Here is a 19,285-nt window from a genome sequence, read left to right as displayed (position 1 = left end):
TTAATAAAAAATTTAAAAAATTAAAAAAAAATTGGAAACTTGAAAAAAAAAGCTGACAGTTGCAAATCTATTTCTGCTATGGTTTCTGTCCGTTTTCGGAGCCAGTCACCTTGTCTCTTTGCCTTGCTTAATAAAGGCTCTCTTTGTGTTTGTGTATGTGCCTAATCTGGGGTCCAGAAAGGAGCACCCCTTAGAACCCTTTAGATGAGTGTGACTCCGTTGAACAATCTGGGAAGTTCAAAAGCATCGGCCAACGTTGTTCCCGCCCGGTTTCGAACCGGGGACCTCTCGCGTGTGAGGCGAGCGTGATAACCACTACACTACGGAAACACCCTGTGGAAACAGTTCTGTCATCTTACAGTGTCCCAGAAAGACGTCGCATCCTTGCTGCCCGGAGTCCCGAAGAGCCGGGTCGACAGAACCTCAAGAATCGCCACCAAAGCCGGGCGAAACCGTCGCGGAGAGGCGAGACCCAGGGAAGGACCGACGACTGTGGCTGCCTTGGGCGGACGGGAGCGCTCACGCGAGGGGGAGGGCAGGGGCGGGCGTGTCCGCGGCTGGACCCCGCGGAGCAGCTCGCGGGAACCGCGCGTGCGAGACTCAGGAGGAGGAGGAGGAGGAGGAGGACGAAGCGGCTGAGCAGCGGGGGCAGCGGGGGACCCCGGGGCTCGGGGAGCCGAGATCCTCTGCGCAGACCGCGCCGAGTTAGAAACGAAGCGGAGACCGGCCGAGAGGGGCCCGGGTTCCCGTCGGGCGCGGGGAAGGGCGGTCCGTGCGGTGCTGGCGGTGGCGGTGCTGGCGGTGGGCAGCTCCGCGAGCTCAGCGCAACCTCCCCGTCAGGGTGCAAAGCGAGCAGAGACGGCCGGGAAAGGGAAGAGCCCGGAGAGGCGGGCGGAGAGCTCACGGCTCCGCGGGGCTAAGGCGCGGCTTTGGGGTCAGAGCGCGTCGGAGCGCGTCTGCCGAGGGAGGGAGCGGGTTAACGGAGGCCAAAACAGCCAATAGACGCCCAGGGGCCTGCGTGCAGGGTGTGTGTGAAGCCTGACTGTGTGTGTGTGACAGGAAGGAAGCGCGTGAGGTTAATCTTGTGTCCTCGACTAACGTACTGGAGTGGAAGGAGACATAATAATTGGAGGATGTGGGCATCGATCCCACTACCTCTCGCATGCTAAGCGAGCGCTCTACCATTTGAGCTAATCCCCCGACGGGGCACTGTTTTCTTGTACTTTCTTTGCTGGCCACTGAGTCCACTGTCCGTCACGCAGTTGTGGGCTCCGGGTAGGGTTCAAGAAAGCATGGGAGTCACAGGCAAAAGGGTAAGTCGAGATTCCTGTCTCCTAACTGGTCAGGCGTGCAGGGAGTGAGCTGAGAGCCTGAAAACACATGGGAAAGGGAAGAAAAACAGTCAAATTGCTGTTTCCGCCCGGTTTCGAACCGGGGACCTCTTGCGTGTTAGGCAAGCGTGATGACCACTACACTACGGAAACCCATTCATGTTTGTGTAACTTCCTAATTTCTACAGATAGTCACAACCTGCTTAGTTAATGGTTTGACGACAGCATTCTTTGTATATTTACATATCACGGAGTAGCTAAATCAAATAACGGTCCCTCTCCATCCCCAGCCCTTGGTGAGCCCACTCTACTGCCGCCGCCTGGGCACCGAGCTGGCACACTTCAAGCGACGTCCTGTGGAATTGGTTCCTCTGTGGCTGGTTTACCTCACTTCAGACCACGCCCTCTGCTTCACTCGCTGCAAGTGACCGAGTCTCTTTATAAAGGGACGAGAAGACAATGTTCCTTGTGCATCTGTTGTGTTTTCACCTGTCCATTGGCGCACAGTAGCTCGATTTCGTATCTTGGTTATTGTGAATACGAAGGCCTCAAGAATATTCTGATCCATTACCACGAATATCTCAGAACAAAAGGAATGACTTGGAACACCTTGATTCCACTGCTGTGGCCACATGCCCACTAAGGGGAAGGTTCTGTGGCTCTCTCTTCAGTTTCTAAAGGAAATGCCCATCCAGAGCACTAAGCACCTTCAGGCCAGCTCATAAAACAGCTCAACTCAAGTACTAGGGCATCTGTCACCCCCTTCTGGACGCTTCGGACACTGCACTCAAACATCACACACAGACTCTTGTGGATCCTCTCAGACTTCCCTTTGTGTCAGCCAATGGTACACAGAAACCCATTTTGTCAGTGTCTTAATTAGGGTGTTATTGCTTTAAAGAGACCCCATTACCATGGATTTTTTTTTAAAGGAAAACATTTACTTGGTGCTGGCTTATAGTTTCAGAGATTTAGTTCATTATCTTCATGTCAGGAAGCATGACAGTGTGTAGCCAGACATGGCACTGGAGAAGGAACTGAGAGTTCTACATCTTTTTTTTTTTTTTTTTAAGTAAGCAGGTATTTTATAGAGTACTTTTGCATTTATGTTCACAAAGGAGGAATTGCTCTATAATTTTTAAATTTATTTTTATATTGATCACAGTTTATTCACTTTGTACCCCCGCTGTAGTCCCAACCTCATTCCCTCCCAATCCCACCCCCCTCCCTCTTCTCCTCCCAAGCCCCAGAGTTCTGCATCTTGATACACAGGCAGCAGGAAGAAGACTGTGTGCTACACTGAGCATAGAAGACCTCAAAGTCCACCCCCACAGCGACTTCCTCCAATAAGGCCACACCTTGTAAGAGCGCCACTTCAAACACGTGAGTCAAACTACCACATTCCACTCCCCGGCCACCACAGGCTTGGAACCATACCATAACGCAGAAATACATTCAGTCCAACTTCAAAAGTTCCCATAGTCTAAACAGTCTCAAACTTGCTTAAAAGTTCAAAGTATCTTCTGAGATTCATGTAATCTCTTAAATGCAATCCCTTGTAAAATCAAAATGAAAAAAAAAAAAAAACCCTCCACATCATATACTTCCTATATACAGGGGCATAGCATATACCTTAGAGTTCTGAAAGGAAGCACAGTGAAGAAATACTGAACAAAGCAAGACTGAAAGCCAGCTGGGCAAACTCCAAACTCTGCATCTCCATGTCGTGTCAAAGCGCCCTTCAGATCTCCAACTCCTTTCCTATTTGTTAAATGCAACATTCTCACGAGCTGGTTTCACTCCCTCTTAGCAGCTCTCCTAGGTAGGTATTGCGGGACTCTGCCATCTCAAGCATCCTGGAGTCTCCAAAACAAGCCAGGCTTCACCTTCACAGCTTCATGTCATGGCCTCTCTGGACCTCCAAGCAGGGATGCTCTTGCCATAGTTTTCCTTAGTAACAGAAGGAGATTCCATAACTCCATTCTTCTAACCTTGACTCTAATGCCAGAACTCTGTGGCCAAAGTGGCCAAGTTCTGCTGTTTGCTGGGGCTGGAACATGGCCTCCTCCTTCAACTACATCTTCATCAGCTTTCTGGTTTAGATGTTTTCCTTCACTGCCTAAGCTTGGTTGTCCTGAACCTTGCTCAGGCTGACCTTGAACTCAGAGATCTGTATGCCAACTGTTCTCTAATTCCTTTTCACAAGGGTGGGATCTTGCCATAGTAATGGTGTCTCTTTACAGCAATAGAAACTCTAAAACAATGGAATAGGGAAAACATTTCAAGACATAAAAGTAGAACTAGACTCACTAATAAAAACCAAAACTGAAGTAAAACTGGAAATAAAAAACTTAGGATGGCAATCAAAAACCTCAGAGGTAACCCTCATCAACAGATTAAAAGATAATTAAGAGAGAATTTGAAGACAAGGTAGAATAAATGGTATCTCAAAGAAAATGTAAAATCTAAAAACAGCCAGTCACAAAATATCCAAAAAGTCTGATAAAAGCACAAAAAATATTTTTAACGAAATTATAGAAGAAAATTTTCCTAATCTAAAGAAGGAGGTACCTGTCCAAATAGAAGCACACAGAACACCAAACAGGACCAGAAAAGAAATTCTTCCCCAGAACACATAATATTCAAAACTCTAAATATATAGAACAAAGAAATAATATTAAAAATTGCAAGGGAAAAAGATCAGTCTTTTAAAGGCATGACATTAGAACACCTGACTTCTCAATGAATACTCTGTCCATTAGTGTGTAGACAGATGTTCCTCAATCTCAGAGAGACAGATCCCAGCCCAGAATACTTCACACAGCAAAACTGTCAATCACAATCAACTGGGAAAGAAAAGCACACCACAATGAAACCAAATTTAAATATTTTCTATCTACTAATCCAGCTCTACAGAAAACATTAGAAGGAAAACTTCAGTCTGAGGAGATTAGCTACATCCAAAAAGTCACAAGGAAAAAAGAATCTCAGAACAGTAAATCAAAAAAGGGGAAAAAAACTCACACTACCATAAGAAAATAACAGAAATAAATACACACTGCTTATTGATAACAGAGTAAGAGGTTAGATTAGAAAACAGAATCCATCTTTCTACTGAATCTAAGAAATAAACCTCATTATCAAGGATAGACATCACCTCAGGGTGAAAGGATAGAAAAAGATATCCCAAGCAAATGGACCAAAGAAACAAGCAGGTGTGCTGATATTTTGTCTGAGTAGAAGAGATAGAGAAGAACAATATATACTCCTCAAAGGAAAAGTCCACCAAGAGAATATTGCAATTTTAAACAGTTATGCACCAAACTCAAGAGTATGTCAGTTCATAAGAGACATACCAGTGCAGCCACAATCACATATTTATTCTCACACAGCGACAGGGGTGACTTCCATTCCCCACTTTCCTCAATAGACAGTTCATCAAGACAAAAACTAAACAGAGAAATGCTGCAGTTAAATAACATCACAAGTCAAATGGACCTCACAGACTTCTACAGAACTAAACACTAAGCTCTAAGGAATACACTTTCTTTTCAGCAGCTCATTGAACTTGTTCCAAAATTTGCCACATTCTAGGACATAAAGCAAGTTTGGACAGATGTAAGAAAATTGAAATAACACTCTGCCTCCTCTCTGACCGCTGTGGATTAAACTTGCATATCAACAGCAATAGAAACTATGCAAACTTTTAGAAACTGAATAACTTGCTACTGAATGAAAAATGGGTTAAGATGGAAATCAAGAAATGAATACTTTTAAAATTGAATAAAGATAAAAACTCAACATACCCACATCTAGGAAAGTTATTCAAAGAGGCAACTTCATAGCACTAAGTATTTCTCTCTCTATGTATATCATACACACACATGCACACGGAGAGGTCTCATGGCAGTAACTTAGTGACACCCCTGAAAGCTCTAGAACAACAAGAAGGAATAACACCCCAAAAGAGTAGACAGAAAGAAACAATAAAAGTTAGCCTAAAATCAATGAACTAGAAACATACAACCATATAGAAAACAATTGAAAGAATCAATAAAATGAGTTGGTTCTTTGAGAAAACCAACATGACTGACAAACTTTTAACCAGGTTAAATAAAATAAAAGAGAAGATCCATGCTAATGAAAATAGAAATGAAAAGAACATTGCAGCAGATACTGAGAAAACATCGTGTTGTAAGAACATACTTTGAAAATCTATATTCCACCAAATTGGAAAGCCTACAAAAAATGGATACATTTCTTTTACATAAGTCACATCAAAGTTAAGTCAAGATCAAATAAATAATTTATACACACCTATAACCTAGAAGTCCCCAAATCCTGACAAAAATAAAAATAAAAAAAAGAAAACCCTGGGGCAGGTGGATTCAATAACAAATCCTACCAAACCTTCAAAGAATAAAGAACAACGTTCCTCAAATCATTTCAAAAATACTTCTCAAATTATTTAAAAAAGCAGGAACTGAAGGACATTTCCTAATTCTTTTTATAAGGCTACTATTATCTCAGTAAAATTATGGGAAGACCCAACAAAAAATTTATAGATCAGTATAATTTATGGACATAGACAAAAAAGTTTCAGTGAAACACTTGCGAACTGAATGTGGATTAAACCTGCATATCAACAGCAATAGAAACTATGCAAACTTTTAGAAACTGAATAACTTGCTACTGAATGAAAAATGGGTTAAGATGGAAATCAAGAAATGAATACTTTTAAAATTGAATAAAGATAAAAACTCAACATACCCACATCTAGGAAAGTTATTCAAAGAGGCAACTTCATAGCACTAAGTATTTCTCTCTCTATGTATATCATACACACACATGCACATGCGTATTCAAGAATAAAAACAGATACACATCTATAATCCTGAATAAAACTCAACTCCAAGTAAATAAAGGACATTAACATAAGACCAAATATCCTAATGTATCCTGAATGTAAGAGCTTGTTAAAAAGGTCATCTATCATGATCAAAGTGGCTTCATCCCAGAGATGCAGGGTGGCTCAATATGTGTAACTCAGTAAACATAATCTACCACTTAAACAAACTGAAAGGCAGGAAACACCATCATCTCACTAGACGTAAAAGGGCCTTTGACAACATCCAACTCTCCTTCGTGATGAAAGTCCTAGAGAGATTAGGGATGCAAAGGACATATCTCAATATGAGAATGGAAATTTGCAGCAAGCTCATAGCTAACATCAGCCTAAACAGAAGCTCAAAGCATTTACACTAATATCAAGAACAAGACAAGAATGTCTACTTTTTTCAGTCTATTGAATATAGTATTTGGAGTCTTATAAGAACATTGAGAAGACTAAAGGGGCTACAAATAGAAAAGGAATAAGTCAAAGTACCTAAAGGATGTTATTCACAAAAGACCCTAAAGACTGCACCAGGAAACTTCTATAGCTGATAAACTCTTTCAGCAGAATATCAGGATACAAAATTAACACATAAAAATCAGTCGTCCTCCTACATCTAATGACAAACAATGGAGAAAGAAATCAGGAAAACAGTACCTTTCAAAATATCCTCAAAAAATCTTCAAAAATTTTCACGATATCTAGCCAAAGAATTGAAACATGTGCAATAAAAACTTTAAGACATTGAAGAAAGAAATTGAAGAAGATAATAGAAGATGGAAAGATCCTTCATGCTCGTGGTATGATAGGACACATATTGTGAAAAAGGGGCATTTACAAATTTGTACAAATTACAATTTACAAATTCAATGCAATTCCCATCCAAATTCCAACACAATTCTTCCTAGAAACTGAAAAAAAAAATCTTCAGAATTGTTAAAACTCAGGATAGTTAAAACAATCCTGAATGATAAAAGAACTGCTGAAGGTATCACCATTCCAGATTTCAAGATGTGTTATAGAGCCATGATGGTATCCACATAAAACCAGACATGTTAAGCAATCAAACTGAAGACCCACCTGTAAGTTAGCACACATATGGACAATTGATTGTTGACGAATAAGCCTAGAATACAGACTGGAGAAAAGACAGCTTCTCCCACCAATGGTGCTGGTCTAACTGGACGGCTGCGTATTCAAGAATAAAAACAGATACACATCTATAATCCTGAATAAAATTCAACTCCAAGTAAATAAAGGACATTAACATAAGACCAAATATCCTAAATCTGATTGGAACCGCGTGGAGCTGAAAACCTCTATACATCAAAGGACACCACCATTCGGACAAAATGGAAGACTATAGGATAGGGAAAATCCTTCGCAAATTATACATCTGATAGAGAGTTAATATCTAATATATATAAAGAACTAAAAAACCCTCAAACATCAAAAGAATAACACATTTAAAAACAGGCTACATTACTATCTCAAAAGATGGAATACAAATGACCAAGAAACAAAGAAATGCTTAACGTCCTTAGCCACCACGGAAACCAAATCAAAAGTACTTTGGGATTTCATCTTACTTGAGTCAGAATGGCCAAGATCAATACAGCAAATGACAGCACATCGTTTTAAGGATGTGGAGAAAGAAGGACATGAATTCATTTCCAGTGGGAATCCAAACTTATGCAGCCACTATGAAAACTGGCGTGGTGGTTCCAGTAAGCTGGAAATGGATCTACCTTAAAATCCAGCCAAAATTGGAGTTTCAGTCTTAGAACTTGGGAGGCATAGGCAGGCCGAGAGCTCTGTATATTCGAGGGCAGTCCTGTGGTCTACATAATGAGTTTCAGGATAGTCAGGACTATACAGAGAAAGCCCTCTCAAACAAACAAACAAACAAACAAACAAGCTAATAAGATACAGCCATACCACTTGGGGACATACACTCAGAGGAATCTACATCCTAAGACCAAGATACTAGCTCATTCACATCCTTTGCTGCTTTATTTATAATAACCAAAATTAGAAACAGCCTAGATTTCCATTAACTGATAAATGATTAATGAAAATGTGGTGCATTTATATGATGGAATATTATTCAGCTGTCTAGAGAAATGATATTCTAAAATTTGCAGGTCAGTGGTGTGCTACAACCTGAATAACCATAGAAGGTTATGTAAAAGAATACAGCAGAGGAGAAGATCTCCAGAGGAAGGGAAAATAGAATATAGTGTATGGAGGAACAAAAAGAAAACTAAAACAGACAGGGTAGAAGGACTCTGTTCAGTGGAAGAGAAGAGTGAAGGAGGGAATATGGAGAGGGACAGCTAAGAGTAAAGGCCATTTGAACAACCATAGGGAAACCTACTGTAGAAGCTTCCTAAAAACGTACATATGTGAAAGGAATCTAAACGGAGTCACCAATAATAATGAGACAACGCCCTAAGTAGACCTCTAAGCACACCAACTGAAACCTCCAGGGTCGGGAATGCGTTGCTTCTTGTTGAAACATTGGCCTAAGAGACTCCATGGAAACCTTCAAACATCACAGGCTATTGCCAAGGCTACTGGTTACTCCCCACAGTCTGATAACCCTTTTGTCATTAAACACGGAGAAGGTGAGGTAGTTTTGAGAAGGAGCTATGCTTCTCCTTTACACATCACGGCATCAGGGAAAGCCTCAGTTGATCAGCCCAGCTCTCAACATTCCTAAATTTTGTTTACTTTTGAAACATGACAACAGCTGCTGCACAATGGAGAGGCAAGAGGAGTAAATGAGTGAATGACTGCACATCCCTCTTTGTGCCTTAACGGCAGCTAGGCCCCCTCAGAGCACCAAGCTAAGAAGGAATTTGCCTTGGTTCCTCCATAACACGATAGTGAGTAAGAGCAAATATATACTTTTGGTGTCCAGTGTGGCCCGAATCTCCTCTTTATCCATCTCATCAAAACAATGGAAACTGATTTCAGTGTGATCAGTAACCATCGGCAGTTGTAATTTTTTTTTTTCCCAGATGTGACTTGGAATTCTCCTTAGCTTTTCCTTGTTATATCCACCATCAATCTGATACATAAACAACTAATAGATCCTGGATAAGGAGCCCCTCCTTCCTTGCTCTCTTTGAGGTTGGGCAGACCTGCAGCTGCACTGAGATGGCCTCTCTCATCAGTGACTTCATGTTAGAAATATTGGCCCTTTGTCTCCAAGCACCCTGCATCCACCTGCAGCTTTTAAAGACCGTAGAGCATAAAGAGCATCGCTTGGAAATTGCACCATATCAGCTAGTGCTGCATCTGAAGCATTTCACATCCACAACGATGGAGTCCACACCCCTCTGGGATTCATCTAACAAGACCCTCTGAGCTGAGGGAGCAGATTCAGTTACAACTGCCCTTTGCCACTCTTTTTCCTCTTGTTTCACACTCTGGCACTCGTTTTGCTCAGAAGCCCTTCTTCCTTTCCTCTTTGTTGAAAAGAACGCAGGAGGTTGTCCATTTCTTGAGTGTGTGAACAAGCAAATACATAGTCCTCAAGCTCATTTTCTGTCTATACTGTTCTTTTGTATCTTCTGCTTCCGTCTGAGTCTACATGAGATGGTTCATCTTTGTCGTCAACTTCACTGTATCTGAAAACAAAACAAAAGCCAAACAAGTCAAACAAACAAACAAACAAACAAACAACCCCCAAATAACGGGGCTAACCTGCGAGACATTTTTGTTTAGTTAGATTATTTGGAGAGGACTTCTGATCTGGCTCTGTGAGTTACGCAGATCTTCTGAGGTGGGAAGACTCACCTCTAACCTGGGCCCACCTTCTGCTTGTGGCCTATATAAAGAACACGAAAGAAGGAAGTTTTGCTCTTTGCCTGCCTGCTCTTGCTTTGAGAGCATGTCTATTCCTTCACTGGCACCAGAGTCTACATATCAGGCATTCCGGCATTTACCGAAGACCAGCTGAGACATCCATCCTTGTGGACTCAACTACTGGATTCTTTGACCTTCCATTCATAGGCAGCCATGGTTGGATTAGCTGGGCCACAGCCTGTAAGTCATTCTAATAAATCCTCTTTCTATTTATACACATTCATTCTATAAGTTCTGTTACTCTAGGGAACCCTGACTGATAGACTAAAGAAGTGGAGACGGCCCCCCCATAATCCACAAAATATCCTGTGGTTTTTAGTTGTATATGTCTTTAACTACTCTAAAAGATTTGTTGAGTTTATTCCACACAGTCCAGTTGAATTTGGGAGCCAAAGCACCTGTGCACATCTGCCCTTTCCGGATGCAACAAAGGCTCAGGTAAATTGAATATTTTCCACAGGGTTTCAGAGTTGGGAAGTGGCAAAGCCTGTATTGGAAAGCAGAGGTTGAATATCAAATAATGAGTTCTTCCTCTGCCCCAACTCACCTGTCACTGCCTGTTCTCCACAGTAACTCACCCATTAACACGCCAAATACCTAATCTCCCAAGGTCCAAAGCCTTGAATAGAGACTGGGCTCCTGGTAATAGTCCCCTGCCCCGGAGCTGGGCTCTGTCACTCAGGAACAGAGTGTAGAGAAAGTGTAACTGAGTATGTTCTTGCTTTCACAGCTTCTGGAGGTAAGAAAGCAAATTGTTCAGCTGCAGACCCAACATCAGCAAGCCCTTCAGTGGACTGGAGCATGTGTGTTCCAGCGCTTCACCAGAGTGCAAATGCTCTGTGTTCAGATCCTTTTTTTTTTTTTTTTTTTTCTTACTTCTATAGGTTGGAAGACTCCTCACCTGAGACTCTAAAGGTGTCAAGATAAATCTGCAGATTGAATCTCAACCAGAACCTGGGGCTCCTCCCTCGTTGGCCGGCGTCTATTCTTCTCACCCAGCTACAGATCACTGTCCTTGGTAGGCTCTACTAGGGACTTGGACCTGGCTCTCGGCTCCCAGGCTCTGCTAACTAGGGCTAGGCTTCTACCGAAGAGCCAGGCAGGGTGGCCTGCTGCTTCAACGTTCCGGGAAGGAACAACTGGCCAATCTCAACGTTTAGATTCTGGAGCAGAGGAAAACTAATCCGAGATTTGGGTGCTTCACAGGGAAGGCCCCGGGTTAGGTAGTCCACGCAAGACAAATGATTTGGTTCAAGAGGGTCCACTTAGGATGTTCCAGTCGCCTTGGCTGCTTCAGTGGCCGCTGCTTAGACTAGCAATGTCAGGGGAGAGAGAGCACGACAGCCACATGTGGCAGGAGGCAGAATGCAGGGCTACCTACACTGTGTATGGGGAGTGGAGACAAAAACATATGTTTCCGCTCGGTTTCGAACCGAGGACCTCTCGCGTGTGAGGCGAGCGTGATAACCACTACACTACGGAAACATCCACCTGCTTTCCTACTTGTCATTTTACAATCCAATCCAAACACTGTCCTTGCTATATGTAGTCGCAAAGTTACAGATTCACATCAACAGAGAGAATGCAAGGAATGCTACCAGACCAGAGATGAAAACCGTAATGGGAAAGAGAGATCCTGGCACAGGGAAGGAATGAGAAATGGGGCTTCGGTGGCGCAGCAGAGGGGAGAGCTCAGAGGAATTCCCGTGTTGAGAAGTAGCGGTTCATGGCAGGGGACTCCCGCGCGTGTAGAACTCACGCAAGAGGTTGGAAGAGCCTGATCACCCGGAGGGGCCGGAGGAGAACGCTGTAGACGCTGGGAGCTTCTGAGAGAACTCGGGGCAGGTGGCTCAGAGTCTCCCAGGAACGCAGTAAGGAAAGGGTCTCAGCTTCTCGGTGCCTAGAAGTGGAAAACTGAGAACAGCGCGGAGGGAACCACATCCCGCCCAGGCCGAGTGGAGGTTTGTCCACGCGATGCTGTCTGTGGCAGTGCAGGGCTGTGCGTAGCTCCCGGGAGGCGCAGAAGAACCCTGCCCTGCCGCGGTGGAGCGAGCAAAGAGATGGACGAAGAAAAGACAGACCTCAGAGAGGGGAGGGACAGAGTGCCTACAGCGCAGCACGAGGTGGAGGTCCTGTACCTGCTTGCAAGGAAGAGGGTCTGACCCGGTGTCTGGAGAATGAAGGAACAAAGAAACGTAGAGGCCTAGATATGTTTGTCAAACGTGTGGGCGGGAGGAGCTACCTGTGTGCTCAAGTCTATGCTTATGGCGTTACCGTTAGAAAGCATAAAGCTAGTGTAGTGAAATTTTGATTTTTAGTGAGGTCGTGTTTGTCAGTTTGCAGAAGAGGCAGTTTGTCAGGCTGTGTCTGGAAGGTGACATAATAATTGGAGGATGTGGGCATCGATCCCACTACCTCTCGCATGCTAAGCGAGCGCTCTACCATTTGAGCTAATCCCCCGACGGGGGGACGATTTTCTTGTACTTCCTTTGCTGGCCAGTGAGTCCACTGTCCGTCACGCAGTTGTGGGCTCCGGGTAGGGTTCAAGAAAGCATGGGAGTCACAGGCAAAAGGGTAAGTCGAGATTCCTGTCTCCTAACTGGTCAAGGGTGGAGGGAGTGAGCTGAGAGCCTGAAAACACATGGGAAAGGGAAGAAAAACAGTTAAATTGCTGTTTCCGCCCGGTTTCGAACCGGGGACCTCTTGCGTGTTAGGCAAGCGTGATGACCACTACACTACGGAAACACCGCACGGCAGAATAGTTTCCTAGTTTCCCCCCATATAAAATCAAAACCTGCTTAGTGAACGGTTTGATGATGGCATTTTTTATATTTATGTATCACGGAGTAGCTAAGTCAAAGTAACTACGGTGGCTGTTCCCAGCCCTTGGTGACCTTCCTCTACTGTACCACTCCGAGGGGCGGACCTCCTTTACACTGGTGATCCTCTCAGTCCTCTCAAGGTGTGGCTCTCTCCCTAAGGTCAAGTCCGGAGAGTCCTCCCAATGACGGGATGGCGGAAAGCAGGCTCGGCGCGTGGGCATAGTAGAATAGTGGTGGGAAGGCCAAAGAAAAGTACAGCTCATCCTGTCAGGAACTCACACGGGGAGGCCCCAAACCTCAAGGACTATTGCAGTTCTGGAGCAGAGTTCATGCCTGTCTGACCAGATGCACCCCGCTTCCCTGCTAAAGCCGCTCTTTGTTGGCTATGACGCCATGGCAGCTTGTTTCTATGCGGACTACAACAGTCGTTTATCAAAGAAAACTGGTGAGCCGCCCTTTTTGTGTTCATTCTCAGGAGGTTTAAAAAAAGTGGCGTGGTTGGGTGGTATAGAAGACAATGCTGGTGGACCAGTGCTAGTTTCTTCTTTTTTCCTTCGGAAACTTTCTGGACCTCCTCCCAGACCTTCCCAGTGTAACTCAAGTTATAGCTGAGTTAAAAAAAAAAAAAAAAAAAAAAAAAAAAAAAAAAAAAAAAAAAAAAAAGCTTTTCAGAAAAAAAGCTTTCTAAAGATTTTCTTGCTGTAGGTGGATTACAGTTAGATACTTTCTCATGATCAACTCTCTTAATGTCGTTGGCATCTACTGGCCTTCCTGACATTCCTTTACCCTCCAGCTTCGCAGGTCAGCAGACGTGGGCAGCCTTTTGCTTTTAATTCTTTTACATGTATTTATGAGGGGGCAGGGGAGGAGTAGGTGCCGGGGGGCGCTCCCGGGTGGAAATCAGGATTCAGGCAGGATTTGGGTCTCTCCTTCTAGCACGTGGGTTCCGGAGAACAAACAGGTCATCAGGCTTCTCCCCAAGACTCTTACCTGCTGAGTCCTCTCACTGGTCCATTTCTCTGACAGATTCAAATCCTTAACTTCACTAGGAAGAACCTGGGACTAGCTTAGTGAAAGATTGTTTCCAAACAGGAACCCAGGAGTCTGAAATTGATAGGAACAACGTGCCTCAGCGCTTGGAGGTGAGACTGAGCGTTCATCCTATCTAGGCAGGCACACGCCAGCCAGGCCTACATACTGAGGCCCTACTTTTTTTTTTTTTATAAAGTCTTTTTCTTTATTAATTATGCTTTATTCACTTTGTATCCCCCCTGTTGTTCCCTTCCTCCTCCTGACCCAATCCCTCCCTTCCTCCCCCCTCTGTACAAATGCCCCTCCCCAAGTCTACTGATAGAGGAGGTCTTCTTTTCCTTTCTTCTGATCCTAGTCAATTAGGTCTCATCAGGAGTGGCTGCATTGTCTTCTTCTGTGGCCTGGTAATGCTGCTTCCCCCTCAGAGGGAGGTAATTAAAGAGCAGGCCAATCAGTTCATGTCAGAGACAGTCCCTGTACCTATTACAATAAACCCACTTGGACACTGAGCTGCCGTGGGCTACATCTGTGCAGGGGTTCTAGGTTATCTCCATGCATGGTCCTTGGTTGGAGTATCAGTCTCAGGAAAGACCCCTGTGCTCAGATGTTTTGGTTCTATTGCTCTCCTTTTGGAGCTCCTGTCCTCTCCAGATCTTACTGTTTCCCACTTCTTTCATAAGGTTCCCTGCACTCTGCCCAAAGGTTAGGCCATAAGTCTCAGCATCTGCTTTGGTACCCTGAAGGGCAGAGCCTTTCAGAGGTCCTCTTGGTAGGCTCCTGACTTCTTCTGATATCCATCCTTTTTGAGGCCCTACTTTTAAGTAAGGAGATAAACAACAGAAAAACGCTTCAATCCGATTGAATTCATTTCCATTTGGTGTGGTTCTGTCCTTCCTGTTCTTCTAGGGAGGACAGACAGCAAATGCCTCAACCGTGATGCTCCTTACACTGCTTGCTCAGCTGCCTGCCCTCCTCCTGGTCCATTCCTTGGAGCAGCACCGCCAGTGTCTACAGTAACTTACATCAGATTGACATCTGCTTGCATGAGGAAAGGGCTGAAGCAAAAAATGTTAGTATCAGGAAAAAGGTTAACTCCCAGTCTGGGTAGCTCCCAGGCCTATGATCTTATGCTATCCCAAGCCAGGTGTTTAAATGGAAGAAGACAGGGCACACCACAGTGATGTTTTCATTCCTCAAATAAGGCTTTGCTTTTCTCTCTGGCTATCCTGCTGCTTGCCACAAAATTTCCATTTTGACTTTTTACCTTCAGGGTTTTCTTTTCCTTTTAAGCGGCCTTTTATCTCTGGGGGTAGAGCTGGTGCTGGGCAAGTGTCAATTAAGAATAAGGACATTGACAGTTAAACAGGTCTGGGCTGCAGTCAATAGAGAAGAATGTCCGGAACAATAGTGTGTGTGTGGGGTGCCGGGGTGTCTTACTGACTCCCGGCATGCAGACAGCCTGTCACTGACTTGAACTTTTCATCAGGTAGTAGTCAGAGGAATTGGGACATAAGGTTCTAAAGCAGGGTTATGAGAGCTAGCCTCGGACCTTTTCAGCAGCAAAGGGCTTAAACAAATTGTGGGTGGATTTACTATCACACCCATAACCCTGGAGACAGAAATGACAGAGGTTACTGCAGTGTCTCCTGATGTCATTGGGATCTATGCTGCTCCTGAGGATCTTCGTTCCCAACACTCACATACGTAATCATTCACAGCTGTCAGCACCAGGGGACGTATGCCCTCTGTGCACAGACATACATGAAAGCAAATCACCCATACACATAAAATAATTTTTGAAAAAAAGATCAATTAAAAAAGTAAGAGCACTATTCCTTATATTTAACCCACATCAGACTGTAACTAATATCCAGGGACAACCATGACGGAAGCAAGCTAACCCACAGCCCATAGTGCCAGTGACATTCAGCAAGTATGGACACAATGACCTCAGCTGCAGAGACTCCACCTTGCCTTACAAGTCAGATCAACCAGCTTTGGCTGTTAGTAACGCCACACTGCAGATCCTACAGCCAGCAACAAAGTGACAAGGCACTTTCTGAACCTGAAACGTCCCAGGGGACATGAAGATCACAGCTCAGAATTCACAGTGCCAGTTGAAGCAGCAGGCTGTACTGGCCTCCTCAGGGCAGGAACCCTAAACTCTGACATCCGGAAATTGGTAATTTGTCTACAAGGTAGAAAATGCTTGTTACTTCCCAGTATCTGTAGTAACATCTGATTCTTTCTTTTTCTCTTTTGTTTTGGTTTTTGAGACAGGCTCTTTTTCTTACCCCTGGCTGTCCTGGAACTTGTCTTGATTGCCATGAAGCACCTCTAAGTACAGGGTGAGAGCTGAAGGAAGAAGCAGAGGGATTCCCAAGGAAAGAATGATGATATTGAAAATAAATACTTGAAACTTTCAATGATTATTGGTTCTGTCAATCTGGCACAACCTACAATTATCTTGGAAGGAGAGTGTAAGTGTGGGATTATCCAGATCACATGAGCCTGTGGGCTTCTCTGTGTGGGATTATTTTCTTGCTTTGTTTGTTTGTTTGTTTGAGACAGGGTCTCACTATGTAGCTCTTGCTGTCCTGGAACTTACTATGTAGACCAGACTGGCCCAAACTCACAAAGATCCACTTGTCTCTGCCTTCCAAGTGTTGGGATTAAAGGTGTGCTTCATTACCACTGGCTGGGTAAAATCCTCAATAGATAAGAACAAACTGAATTAAATATATATATATACACTGACCAGGTATGACTTAGCCCTAAGATTTACAACTCATTTAACATATTCAAATTGATGTGATATGTTAACAGAATGAAAGAGAAATTCTATGATCATCGATGCTGAAAAGAATCATTTAACAAAGTTCAGTGTCCATTCATGACTAAAATACTCAACAAAATACGGAAAAATTATCTCAATGCATTAAAGTGCTTTTATGAAAAGGCACTGCTAACATTATAACTAATGGAAAATGTTAAAGGATTTTCCTTAAGACTTGGTACAAGGTGAATGTTCGTTCTTGCCAGTTCTTTTCAATCTAACACTAGAAGTACTAGTAAGCATAATTAGAAATAAGAAATGGAAGGTGTCCAGATTTGGGTGTGGGGAGAAAGAAAAACAAACCTGCTCCCTGATAACAGGTAGGTAGAAATCTGTGAAGGCCCCACTACAAAGATGTATGAAGAAACAACTTTAATAAACTTTCAGGACGCAAAAATAAATATCTTTGAGTTTTTATAGCAATGTGATTTATCAGAACAAGAAGACAATCCCATTTAAATGATAGAAGGAGCAGAAAAGCCAGCTAGCTCCTGGGGAGAATCAGAGTGAAACAGTGTCTTCTGGATATGAAGAACTGTGAGTTCATGAAGAACCATGAACTCACAGCTGCTGTACACAATTGATCAAGCCAACCAATATTCTATGTGGATAACACCGTATCCAATACTGGAAATCTGCAGAGAGAGAGATTTCAGGTAAGAGGAATTAATTCCACAGGTGCCAGCCAGGCCAATCAGAATCACATAGCCTTCATGGCTACTAGCCAATCCCAATGTAAAGTCACATGGCCGCAGTAGAAATTTCCCTTTCTGGCTTTAAAAGGAATCGGCGAGCTCTTTTCGTGGTCACCACCATTTTGTGAAGATGGTGACCCCAGCATGCTGGGATTCTTAGCAAAATAAACACTCTTCGTTTTTGCATACCATCCGAGTCTGGGCTCTTTCTTCAGCGATTCACAAATCCTAACACAGGCACTTTCACTCTGTAGATAAAATTATAACCATGAGAGGAGGTGGAGATTTAATTAGCTTGACTATAGGGATCACTGAATGGTGTCTACTGTGCATCAAATGGCATTTCAACTGTGCATATCAAGTTTAAAGATAGATCATGTATAATCTTTATACCCATAATACCGGCATGGGGAAGGCTGAGACAGGAAGATTGGGAGTTGAAACCTGGTATGGGCTGCAGAATGTTAGCAAACCAAAGCAAACCAAGCCAAACCAAGCCAAACCAAGCCAAACCAAACCAAAGAATTAACTGCTTGTTCTCTGGTTCTTGCATGTTGCCTCACATGGCTTAAGAAATGCACAGAGTGTATGTAGAAAATAGGGGTTAAGACAGAATCACTCCCAAGGGAGGGAATGGGCTGACCAAGGGGCCATTACACAGACTGGGTATCAGACAAGACTGGGAATATTCAGGGTCGTGTGGCCGGACGTCAGATTTTCATTAGAGAATAAGCTTGTTTATCTATCTGTTTGTCTATCTTTAAGGGTTTCGGTTTCTGGGAGCAGTTTTTCCAGGTTACTGACGGCTGTAGTTGGATCAAGTTGAACGGGAAGAGAATAGTACTAAATGCTCTAATTTGGGGGTGCTGATCCTCAGGCCAGAGGCTGAGCTCAGATTTCTCCTCTGACCAGGAGTAAGAAGCGGTCCTCTAACCAGCCTCAAGAAAGACCTGAAACGTCCGCCTTTTTCATACAGAACTTTAAATGACAAGAGGCGACTGTGAGGCTTCCCTTTTAGGGACGTACCAGAGAAATGAGTGGTGGGGATCCAAAGCAGGTCGCGGGAGGTAGGGATCCATCCCAATAACCTCTAAGCACGTGAGTGCCAGCCTGGCTACCTAACAGATCACCCATCAAGGCCCCACACTGTGTGTAAGGGGTCCAGAAGTACCCTTCCTTCTGTCTGCCTACAGCAAAACACGCCTTACCATGAGATCTTTAGCGCATCTAGGTTAATTTTTGCACGGAAATATACAAAATTTCAGACACAGTTCTGGAGCGTTTTCCCACGTTTCTACGTCCACACAGTTGCCTGAGGAACAGCGAGGGCCTTTTTTCCCCCACCCGACCACTGTGTGGCGACGGCCCAACACAAGGCAAGGCCCCACGAAACTCCTTCACCTCTCTGGAACCAATTCCTTTGGTTTCTCCAGCCTTCGTTAGACCAGATCAAGGCAGAAAGGAAAGCAAAACCTCGGGGAATCGCTTTGTCAGAGCTCCGCGTCTTTCCATCCTTTGGCTTGAGAGCAAAACCAAGTGGGGGTCGGGAAAACGGCGTTGGGACCGCGCTGACAGCAACCGCCGGGTTGGGGTGTCAGGTCGCGGGCCGGGCATGCACCCGCGCTGTGGTCTAGCAGGCTGTTCCGTGCAGGCCGTTTAAAGAATGACCGGAAATATGTCGTAGATGCCGCAAGGGCGACGTGGATGCTCCAGTGGCGCAATCGGTTAGCGCGCGGTACTTATATGACAGTGTGTGCGCGAGAGTGATGCCGAGGTTGTGAGTTCGAGCCTCACCTGGAGCA

At 44.1% G+C, this 19,285-nt stretch overlaps 7 non-coding genes across 7 annotated transcripts; 1 reads left to right on the top strand and 6 right to left on the bottom strand.

Moving 5' to 3' along the window:
- Positions 1-257: 257 nt before the first annotated feature.
- On the bottom strand, positions 258-330 carry Trnav-cac (transfer RNA valine (anticodon CAC)). The gene has a single exon. It is a non-coding gene; the product is annotated as a tRNA-Val (tRNA).
- Positions 331-1,127: 797 nt separating this feature from the next.
- On the bottom strand, positions 1,128-1,200 carry Trnaa-agc (transfer RNA alanine (anticodon AGC)). Its single transcript has one exon. It is a non-coding gene; the product is annotated as a tRNA-Ala (tRNA).
- Positions 1,201-1,411: 211 nt separating this feature from the next.
- On the bottom strand, positions 1,412-1,484 carry Trnav-aac (transfer RNA valine (anticodon AAC)). Its single transcript has one exon. It is a non-coding gene; the product is annotated as a tRNA-Val (tRNA).
- A 10,026-nt stretch (positions 1,485-11,510) lies between these two features.
- Trnav-cac (transfer RNA valine (anticodon CAC)) lies at positions 11,511-11,583 on the bottom strand. The gene has a single exon. It is a non-coding gene; the product is annotated as a tRNA-Val (tRNA).
- Positions 11,584-12,485: 902 nt separating this feature from the next.
- Trnaa-agc (transfer RNA alanine (anticodon AGC)) lies at positions 12,486-12,558 on the bottom strand. Its single transcript has one exon. It is a non-coding gene; the product is annotated as a tRNA-Ala (tRNA).
- Positions 12,559-12,770: 212 nt separating this feature from the next.
- Trnav-aac (transfer RNA valine (anticodon AAC)) lies at positions 12,771-12,843 on the bottom strand. Its single transcript has one exon. It is a non-coding gene; the product is annotated as a tRNA-Val (tRNA).
- A 6,346-nt stretch (positions 12,844-19,189) lies between these two features.
- On the top strand, positions 19,190-19,285 carry Trnai-uau (transfer RNA isoleucine (anticodon UAU)). The gene is made up of 2 exons: positions 19,190-19,227; positions 19,250-19,285. It is a non-coding gene; the product is annotated as a tRNA-Ile (tRNA).

The sequence above is a fragment of the Psammomys obesus genome, unplaced genomic scaffold (assembly GCF_907164565.1).
Source record: "Psammomys obesus unplaced genomic scaffold, mPsaObe1.curated_primary_1811, whole genome shotgun sequence".
NCBI lineage: Eukaryota > Metazoa > Chordata > Mammalia > Rodentia > Muridae > Psammomys > Psammomys obesus.
Note: the sequence above shows the minus strand (reverse complement) of the source record. Positions and strands in the feature narration are given on the sequence as shown.